Here is a 10,359-nt window from a genome sequence, read left to right as displayed (position 1 = left end):
TATTCCCTTTATATTTACAAAGTTCTACTACACAAGCTAACAACTTAACTAACTTTTTTGCTAAAGTATGAAAGGATGAGATACCAAACCCGCTCGCAGGGTTGTTAACTAGGCTACCTGGGGCGGCAGGTAGCCTTGTCGTTAGAGCGTTGGGTCAGTAACTGAAAGGTTGCTGGATTGAATCCCCGAGCTGACAAGGTGAATATCTGTCAAGGCCGTTAACCCACTGTTCCATGGTAAGCTGTCATTGTAAATCAGAATTTGTTCTTAAAAAACTTCTTATGGATCAAATCCCGTTAGCGGGATCGATTTGACAACATCTGGTGAAATTGCAGAGCACGAAATTCCCCAAAAATTATTTGAAATATTTAACTTTCATACATTCACAAGTGCAATACACCAAATTAAAGCTTAACTTCTTGTTAATCTAGCCACCGTGTCAGATTTCAAAAAGGCTTTACGGCGAAAGTAAACCATGCAATTATCTGGAGGACAGCACCCCATCAAACAAACACATGACAATCATATTTCAACCCACCAGGCGCAACACAAAACTCAGAAATAACGATATAATTCATGCCTTACCTTTGAAGAGCTTCTTCTGTTGGCACTCCAATATGTCCCATAAACATCACAAATGGTCCTATGGTTCGATTAATTCCATCGTTATATCTCCAAAATGTCAATTTATTTGGCGCGTTTGATTCAGAAAAACACCGGTTCCAACTCGCCCAGCATGACTACAAAATATCTAATAAGTTACCTGTAAACTTTGTCCAAACATTTCAAACAACTTTCATAATCCAACTTTAGGTATTTCAAAACCTAAATAATCGATACAATTTAAGACGTGATAAACTGCGTTCAATAGCGGATAAAATGAAAGTGGAGCGAGCGTCAGGTCACACGCCCCAACCAAAACAGTCCACTTCGCTATCCACCCAGAAAGGAAATGGCTAGTTCATTTCTCAAAAGAAAAACACCAACCAATTTCTAAAGACTGTTGACATCTAGTGGAAGCTATAGGAGCTGCAAGCATATTTCTATTAAAACGGGCTTGCCATAGAAACCTAATGGAAAACAGATTGACCTCAAAAGAAAATTCCCTGGATGGATTGTGCTTGGGGTTTCGCCTGCCAAATCAGTTCTGTTATACTCACAGACATTATTCAAACAGTTTTAGAAACATCTGAGTGTTTTCTATCCAAATCTACCAATAATATGCATATGGGCCTGAGTAGCAGGCAGTTTACTTTGGGCACGCTTTTCATCCAGACGTGAAAATACTGCCCCCTATCCCAGAGAGGTTTTAACTGACTTGCCTAGATCATTTAAAAAAACATTTAAACACTTGAGGTCCCCCTGCATCTTTATTCCCTGGTGCCACTAAGTCAGTTTAGGACTCTGGTGTTAAATTAATTCATTGAGGATTGCAGTTGTTTACATTGATTGCAATAGTGTATTTGTTGTAATGGTAGTATTGCAATTGTACCTTGCAGATTTATTTTATTCTTATTATTTTATTTGTAATTTAAATGTTCTTGATCGTTACAATGTTTGTACTCAGTTTTGTGAATGAGACCCTCGTCTCAATTGGGCTCCCATGAATACAGTGCCTTTCAAAAGTATTCACCGCCTTGGTGTTTTTCCTGTTTTTCCTGTTTTGCTGCATTGCAACCTGTATTTTAAACAGATTTTTATTTGGATTTCATGTAATGGACATACACAAAATTGTCCAAATTGGTGAAGTAAAATGAAAAAAATTACTTGTTTCAAAGAATTCTAAATAAATAAAAACGGAAAAGTGGTGCGTGCATATGTATTCACCCCCTTTGCTATGAAACCCCTAAATAAGATCTGGTGCAACCAATTACCTTCAGAAGTCACATAATTAGTTAAATAAAGTCCACCTGTGTGCAATCTAAGTGGCACATGACCTGTCACATGATCTCAGTATATGTACACCTGTTCTGAAAGGCCCAAGAGTCTGCAACACCACTAAGCAAGGGGCACCACCAAGCAAGCAGCACTATGAAGACATCAATGAGCTCTCCAAACAGGTCAGGGACAAAGTTGTGGAGAAGTATAGATCAGAGTTGGGTTATAAAAAAATATCTGAAACTTTGAACATCCAACAGAGCACCATTAAATCCATTATTTTAAAAATGTAAAGAATATGGCACCACAACAAACCTTCCAAGAGAGGGCCGCCCACCAAAACTCCCTGACCAGGCAAGGAGGGCATTAATCAGAGAGGCAACAAAGTGACCAAAGAAAATCCTGAAGGAGCTGCAAAGCGCCACAGCGGAGATTGGAGATCTGTCCATAGGACCACTTTGAGCTGTAAACTCCACAGAGCTGGGCTTTACGGAAGAGTGGCCAGAAAAAATCCATTGCTTAAAAAAAATAATTATCAAACACGTTTGGTGTTTGCCAAAAGGCATGTGGGAGACTCCCCAAACATATGGAAGAAGGTACTCTGGTCAGATGAGACTAAAATTGAGCTTTTTGGCCATCAAGGAAAACGCTGTCTCTGGCGCAAACCCAACACCTCTCATCACCCCGAGAACACCATCTGACCAGTTATCCAGTCCCTGTCGATGAAAAACATCCCCACAGCATGATGCTGCCACCACCATGCTGTGGGGATGTTTTTCATTGGCAGGGACTGGGTAACTGGACAGAATTGAAGGAATGATGGATGGAGCTAAATACAGGGAAATTCTTGAGGGAAACCTGTTTCAGTCTTCCAGAGATTTGAGACTGGGACGGAGGTTCACCTTCCAGCAGGACAATGACCTAAGCATACTGCTAAAGCAACACTCGAGGGGTTTAAGGGGAAACATTTAAATGTCTTGGAATGGCCTAGTCAAAGCCCAGACCTCAATCCAGTTGAGAATCTGTGGTATGACTTAAAGATTGCTGTACACCAGCGGAACCCATCCAACTTGAAGGAGCTGGAGCAGTTTTGCCTTGAAGAATGGGCAAAAATCCCAGTGGCTAGATGTGCCAAGCTTATAGAGGCATACCCCAATAGACTTGCAACTGTAATTGCTGCAAAAGGTGGCTCTACAAAGTATTGACTTTGGGGGGATGATAGTTATGCACGCTCAAGTTTTCATTTTTTTTTTACTTAATTCTTGTTTGTTTCACAAGAAAACATATTTTGCATCTTCAAAGTGGTAGGCATGTTGTGTAAATCAAATGACACAAACCCCCCAAAAAATCAATTTTAACTCCAGGTTGTAACGCAACAAAATAGGAAAAATGCCAAGGGGGGTAAATACTTTCGCAAGCCACTGTATATCAATGTAAAAAACATTTTTTGGAAGAGTTCTGTTCACGTAACAGAGTTAAAATGAGAGACAGACATAAATGAATCAGTAACCACATTAAGTAAATAATCATCTTCAGAAATTCTTTTTGTCAAAATAACTGTCTTCACAGTGATGGGGAAACTTGGAGACATTTTGGGAGGTTAAAATCTTCCTAAAAGTGATACAGGGTTGATAAAGTGACAGGTCAAAATGCTGAATTTTGGAACTTTGGCAAGCCTTTATTCATATAAAAAATGTGATTTATGTTAAAGGCCATTTTTCTCTAGGACTCCCACAAGTGTCACGGGACTCGTCTGAAGGTAACCAGTAAAAACAAATGGAAGTATGGAAGTAAATTTGTGCCAACAAAAATTAGGGGTTAAATATGTATCCAGAAAAACTTGAATTTTCCTGAGCTTTCTTATATCTTCTAGATATAGGAGAAACATTTCAAAATCTTATTCCTTATGATTTATTTTTGACATTTATGAATGTGTTAATCAATACATTTATATGGGCTATATTAGTCAAGGGAAAATTCCAAATGTTATCAAATCATTTTTACATTTTTGGGGGCGATACCTAAAGCTGTCCTAAAATTCTAAATCAAATAGCTAAATGATTCTCCAGGGTATGACCAATTCCATGTTAGCTTAGTACCCCCCTGGCAATCACCTCCCAACAGCTTAGACTTTTAGAGGTTAAACAAATACGAATATGTGTGTGTGTGTGTGTGTGTGTGTGTGTGTGTGTGTGTGTGTGTGTGTGTGTGTGTGTGTGTGTGTGTGTGTGTGTGTGTGTGTGCCTCAGGACAAGGTGATTAAGCAGGTACCATGCTCAAACACAACCTTGTTTAATTCCCACTACAGAACCTTTAAACACCCATAACACCCTCTAAAAAGAACAGTTGTGGAACCCATTTAAACCCTCCTGCCTGTCTCCCTGTGCTTCCTCACTGACAATCCCCATAACTGAGATGAGACATACAAACAAATACACGAGTGACAGTGACAGCTGGAATAGTTAAATGAGAGATCTGATGAGGAATATGTGGAAAAAAGGAAAGAAATTAGATTGTTTAATCCCATAATGCATTCCAATCTCAGACAATAAGCCAGCTAAGTGAGACGCTGATTAAAGTAAGGCTGACAAAGGTTTTTTTTTTTTTTACATTCAGATGAAACATTGGATCTAGCCAACTCCACTGCTCACTGTTCAAGCCAATCATGATGACGAGTGACAAGTAGTTGGCATGACAGCACAAACAGGCTTGAACAGGCTAGAATCATTTATTTTTTCATAGTGAACATCCTCTCCTTTCTGTAAGTAAACTCAAGTGTACCAATACACTAATGTAGAGGAGATTTTAATGAGCTGGTAGGGTATAGAAACAGGGGTCAATAAAATAGCAGTGTGCTGTCTACTCCAATGTTTTCTATAGTGGCTGTAAAGTCCAACTCCAGACCAGAAAGGTCCAGGATTTCAATTTCTCTCTCCTTCTCTCTCCTTCTCTCCTCTCTCTACAGACCCTGCATACTGACATCAGATATCTCATCTACTACTTCTATCTCTCTCTCCTTCTCTCTCTTTCTCTCCTCTCTCTACAGACCCTGCATACTGACATCAGATATCTCATCTACCACTTCTATCTCTCTCTCCTTCTCTCTCTTTCTCTCCTCTCTCTACAGACCCTGCATACTGACATCAGATATCTCATCTACCACTTCTATCTCTCTCTCCTTCTCTCTCTTTCTCTCCTCTCTCTACAGACCCTGCATACTGACATCAGATATCTCATCTACCACTTCTATCTCTCTCTCTCTCTCCCCCGTTTCTCTCTCTCTCTCCCCCGTTTCTCTCTCTCTCCCCCCTGTTTCTCTCTCTCTGTTTTTGTTTGGAGTAGTTTTGTTTTCTCATTTATTTCCCGGGCCAGTGTAATTGGCTACTGGAGAAATCGTATAATTGCTCGGCCGTGGCCTGAATATTTGTTAGGTGAGTAAAATAAAGAGTAATGACGTGGATGTCTTCCTTTGTACTAATAGAGTAACTCTCCGACTGTGTGTGTGTGTGTGTGTGTGTGTGTGTGTGTGTGTGTGTGTGTGTGTGTGTGTGTGTGTGTGTGTGTGTGTGTGTGTGTGACTCCCCATTCCGTTTCTTTGTCTCGGCTCCCAGTTTCTTTAGGATTAATGGGTAGGGCCAAGCCCTTTTTAAAGCTCATTCATTACAGGCTGTACACACATAACACTATGAATTACCTTGTCTCTCTGTCGTTACGCTCCAGACAGACATCTTTGTGCTGTTCTCTATTACCATGTCTCACCTGGACCTGTATAGGATTGGTGTGTGTGTGTGTGTGTGTGTGTGTGTGGGTAGCATGACTAAGTGTGGTGAAGAAGGCACAACAGTGCCTCGTCAACCTCAGGATGCAGAAGAAATTTGACTTGGCCCCTGAGACCAATAAACGTATATTTGTATTTGAAAAGCACAATCACACAAGACAACACATCAACAAACAACTTTGGTTGATATTTAATTGACTTGTTGACAACCGAGTTGGAGTCCAACTTGAAGTTAACCAACAATATAAAGTTAAATACAGGTTAAATAAAATATATATTTTTTTAAATATCATAATTTAACCATCAGAATGCTACTATTACCAGTGTCATGAAGGCTGTTTGGAGTGTTTATCCGACTGGATAAAATAATAATAATCATTTTAAAACCAAAGTTGGTTTTGCACACACTTCTGATGCTGCATCTCTATCTATCCTTAGAAGACTTGCATGGTTTAATCATTCTACTGTGGTACGTACCACAGGTACATAAAACATCTCCTAGCTCAGCCAAGGTCACTGTGATAGTGACACCGGGCGCCAGGGCTGCATCCCAAATGGCAACCTATTTGCTACGTTGTTTACTTCTGTTGACCATGGTTCGTAGGGCTCTAAACTAGTGCACTATGTCCATAGGTCTCTGGTCAAAACTAGTGCACTATGTCCATAGGTCTCTGGTCAAAACTAGTGCACTATGTCCATAGGTCTCTGGTCAAAACTAGTGCACTACATCCATAGGTCTCTGGTCAAAACTAGTGCACTATGTCCATAGGTCTCTGGTCAAAACTAGTGCACTATATCCATAGGTCTCTGGTCAAAACTAGTGCACTATGTCCATAGGTCTCTGGTCAAAACTAGTGCACTATGTCCATAGGTCTCCTTTAGCTATAGGGGCCCTAAGTTGTGAATGCTCCTTGATTGAAATGCAGCTAGCTGCCAGAAAAACTAGATGGTGTATATACAGCGTATGTCTCTGAGTAAAACACAGAGACTTATGGGACATTGTCATTAATATATAATCATAAAAAAAACATTGGACTTCACATCACTGGTCTTAATGGGTCTTTATAGCCAAATAAACAAGACATGGATAGAGTGGAGGAACAGGCTCCTGTTCTGGAATAGAAGGTGAAATCACATTCAGTAAATAGCTCTAGGCCATTATCATAGATGATAGTCATCAGACATATGAAATCTTATTGGGGGTCATTTCCTGGATCTGGCCTGTTTAAAATAAATGTTTATCTTTCAAAAATGTTATTAAGTATCTCCATTGTCAAGTGATTAGGGAGATTCACATCTTTGACTTGGGGTATAAGCTTTGATAAAAAGTTGTTGTTTCTCTCTATGGCGTCTTGTTTGCGACTGTAGAAGTTCATACAGTACAGTACAGAACAACAACAGCAACGCAGAAGCCCAACTTCAAGCAGAAAAGAGGAGAGGACTGTGCGTCTGCTGCAAGATAACACTTTCTGCTTGAAAGAAAAAGACAGTAGTTCCACACAAACACACACACACACGCACACAAAAAACACATACACACACACAAACTGCATGACGCAAAGGTTTGTGTTAATATTACTCAGCTTGGAGAGTCAAGGAGGAACATTTTTTTTGTAATGAAAATGACTTCCTGTGAAGACAAATCAACTGTAAATGTAAATGACTGCTGAGAGGCTTTAGTACCTGTTTAGACGTGGTGTAGCTTTAGTACCTGTTTAGACGTGGTGTAGCTTTAGTATCTGTTTAGACGTGGTGTAGCTTTAGTACCTGTTTAGACGTGGAGTAGCTTTAGTACCCGTTTAGACGTGGTGTCGCTTTAGTACCTGTTTAGACGTGGAGTAGCTTTAGTACCTGTTTAGACGTGGTGTAGCTTTAGTACCTGTTTAGACGTGGAGTAGCTTTAGTACCTGTTTAGACGTGGAGTAGCTTTAGTACCTGTTTAGACGTGGAGTAGCTTTAGTACCCGTTTAGACGTGGTGTAGCTTTAGTACCTGTTTAGACGTGGAGTAGCTTTAGTACCTGTTTAGACGTAGTGTAGCTTTAGTACTCGTTTAGACGTGGTGTAGCTTTAGTACCTGTTTAGACGTGGAGTAGCTTTAGTACCTGTTTAGACGTGGTGTAGCTTTAGTACCCGTTTAGACGTGGTGTAGCTTTAGTACCCGTTTAGACGTGGTGTAGCTTTAGTACCCGTTTAGACGTGGTGTAGCTTTAGTACCTGTTTAGACGTGGTGTAGCTTTAGTACCTGTTTGAACGTGGTGTAGCTTTAGTATCTGTTTAGATGTGGTGTAGCTTTAGTACCTGTTTAGACGTGGTGTAGCTTTAGTACCTGTTTAGACGTGATGTAGCTTTAGTACCTGTTTAGACGTGGTGTAGCTTTAGTACCTGTTTAGACATGGTGTAGCTTTAGTACCTGTTTAGACGTGGTGTAGCTTTAGTACCCGTTTAGAGGTGGTGTAGCTTTAGTACCCGTTTAGACGTGGTGTAGCTTTAGTACCTGTTTAGACATGGTGTAGCTTTAGTACCTGTTTAGACGTGGTGTAGCTTTAGTACCTGTTTAGACGTGGTGTAGCTTTAGTACCTGTTTAGACGTGGTGTAGCTTTAGTACCCGTTTAGACGTGGAGTAGCTTTAGTACCTGTTTAGACGTGGTGTAGCTTTAGTACCCGTTTAGACGTGGTGTAGCTTTAGTACCTGTTTAGACGTGGTGTAGCTTTAGTACCTGTTTAGACGTGGTGTAGCTTTAGTACCTGTTTAGATGTGGAGTAGCTTTAGTACCTGTTTAGACGTGGTGTAGCTTTAGTACCCGTTTAGACGTGGTGTAGCTTTAGTACCCGTTTAGATGTGGTGTAGCTTTGGTACCTGTTTAGACGTGGTTTAGACTGTCGCTGAAGCTGCGAGTATGTTTTGACTCACAAGTGTCTTTGCAGAACCCCGTATTCGGAGTGAGTGGGGGCGTTTGGAGAGATTTGGGCCTCGCTCACCGAGATACTTTGGTTCACGGGCAGAGTTTCATTCAACTAGGTTTCAGCCTGACTCCCGTGGTAAAGTTGACTTTGGTCAAGAGTGTCACTACTGTCAAGGTTTGGGTTATTGGAAAAACAAATGTCCGCTTCTCAGGGCAAGGGGTAAACTCAGTACGTGCGCTTACGTTAAATCTAAGCCTACGGCGTTAGCTGCGCCTGTTCCACATCAGTTCACTCCTGACACGTTGTCTCATGCCCAGGGGCAGGTGAAAGTCCATATTGACCCAGACTATTTACCTTTCATTACGGAGGGTTTTGTGTCAATGTTAGGAAGTAAGGACCTAGTGCCAGTGAAGATCCTGAGACACAGGTGCCTCAATCATTTGTGTTGGAGTCTGTTACCCTTCTCTGCTGAGACTGATTTGGGGAATAGTGTTCTAATTAGGGGAATAGGTTTGAACACTCTGTCAGTTCCATTGCATAAACTGATGTTGGATTGTGGACTGGTGAAAGGTGAGGTTATTGACGGGGGTGCGTCCTTCGTTGCCTACTGAGGGTATTGACGTTATCCTTAGGAATAACTTGGCTGGTGTGCGTGGCCTGTCGTGTTTCCATCTCTAGTGGTTTCCACTAAGCCGTCATTTGTAGGGATTCCTGATGAGAGTGCGCAGAGTTTCCAAGAGGTGGTCTCTGCGTGTGCAGTGACGCGTTCTATGAGCCGTGGCGACCTGGTCACTGCGCCGGCTAATGAGAATGCCACAAAGAAATCTGTCACTACTTCCCTGTTATCCCGTTATCTGTAACCCGCTCTCATCTAATCAATGCGCAACGGACTGACCCCACATTAGAAGAGTTGTGACCAAAATGTGCCTGTGGAACAGTTGGGAGATGTCACCTATGGCTATTTTCTCCAAGAGGATGTCCTGATGAGAAAGTGGGTGTGTCATGGTAGTTGTTTTCTGGGGGAGTCGATTAGTCAGGTTGTATCAGTTAAGCTTCGTGAGTTGGTGTTGACAACTTCCCACAACGTTGCTGGACATATCGGTGTGAGGAAAACCTACAACCGTATATTAAGACATTTCTTTTGGCCTAGGTTAAGGATAGGCGTGCCGCTAGTGACCCACCTCGACAACATCCGGTGAAATTGCAGAGCGTGAAATTCAAAATACAAAAATACAAGTTTCATACAACATTTAAAAGCTTAACTTCTTGTTAATCCTGCCGCTTTGTCAGATTTCAAAAAGGCTTTACGGCAAAAGCATACCATGCAATTATCTGAGGACAGCGCCCGGCATACAAAATCATTAAACATTTTCCAAACGAGCAGAGGCATCACAAAAGTCAGAAATAGCGATAAAATAAATCACTTACCTTTGAAGATCTTCCTCTGTTTGCAATCCCAAGGGTCCCAGCTACACAACTTCGTCCAAACAAGTCAAACGTTTCTAATCAATCCTCAGGTACCCTAATATGTAAATAAAAGATACAATTTAAGATGGCATATAGTATGTTCAATACCGGAGATAAATAACGAGGTGCGTGCCCTCATCCACGTGCGCCACAAGACTACAGTCAAAATGAGAGCCACCATGAAAAACTACAAATTCCAGCTCATTTTTCAAGAAACAAGCCTGAAACCTTTTCTAAAGACTGCTGACATCTAGTAAAAGCCATAGGAACTGCAATCTGGGAGGATTTCCTTTGAATTTCCCATAGACAAGCATTTTCAATGGGTGGTGA

Source organism: Salmo salar, chromosome ssa14, assembly GCF_905237065.1.
Source record: "Salmo salar chromosome ssa14, Ssal_v3.1, whole genome shotgun sequence".
Lineage (NCBI taxonomy): Eukaryota > Metazoa > Chordata > Actinopteri > Salmoniformes > Salmonidae > Salmo > Salmo salar.
Note: the sequence above shows the minus strand (reverse complement) of the source record.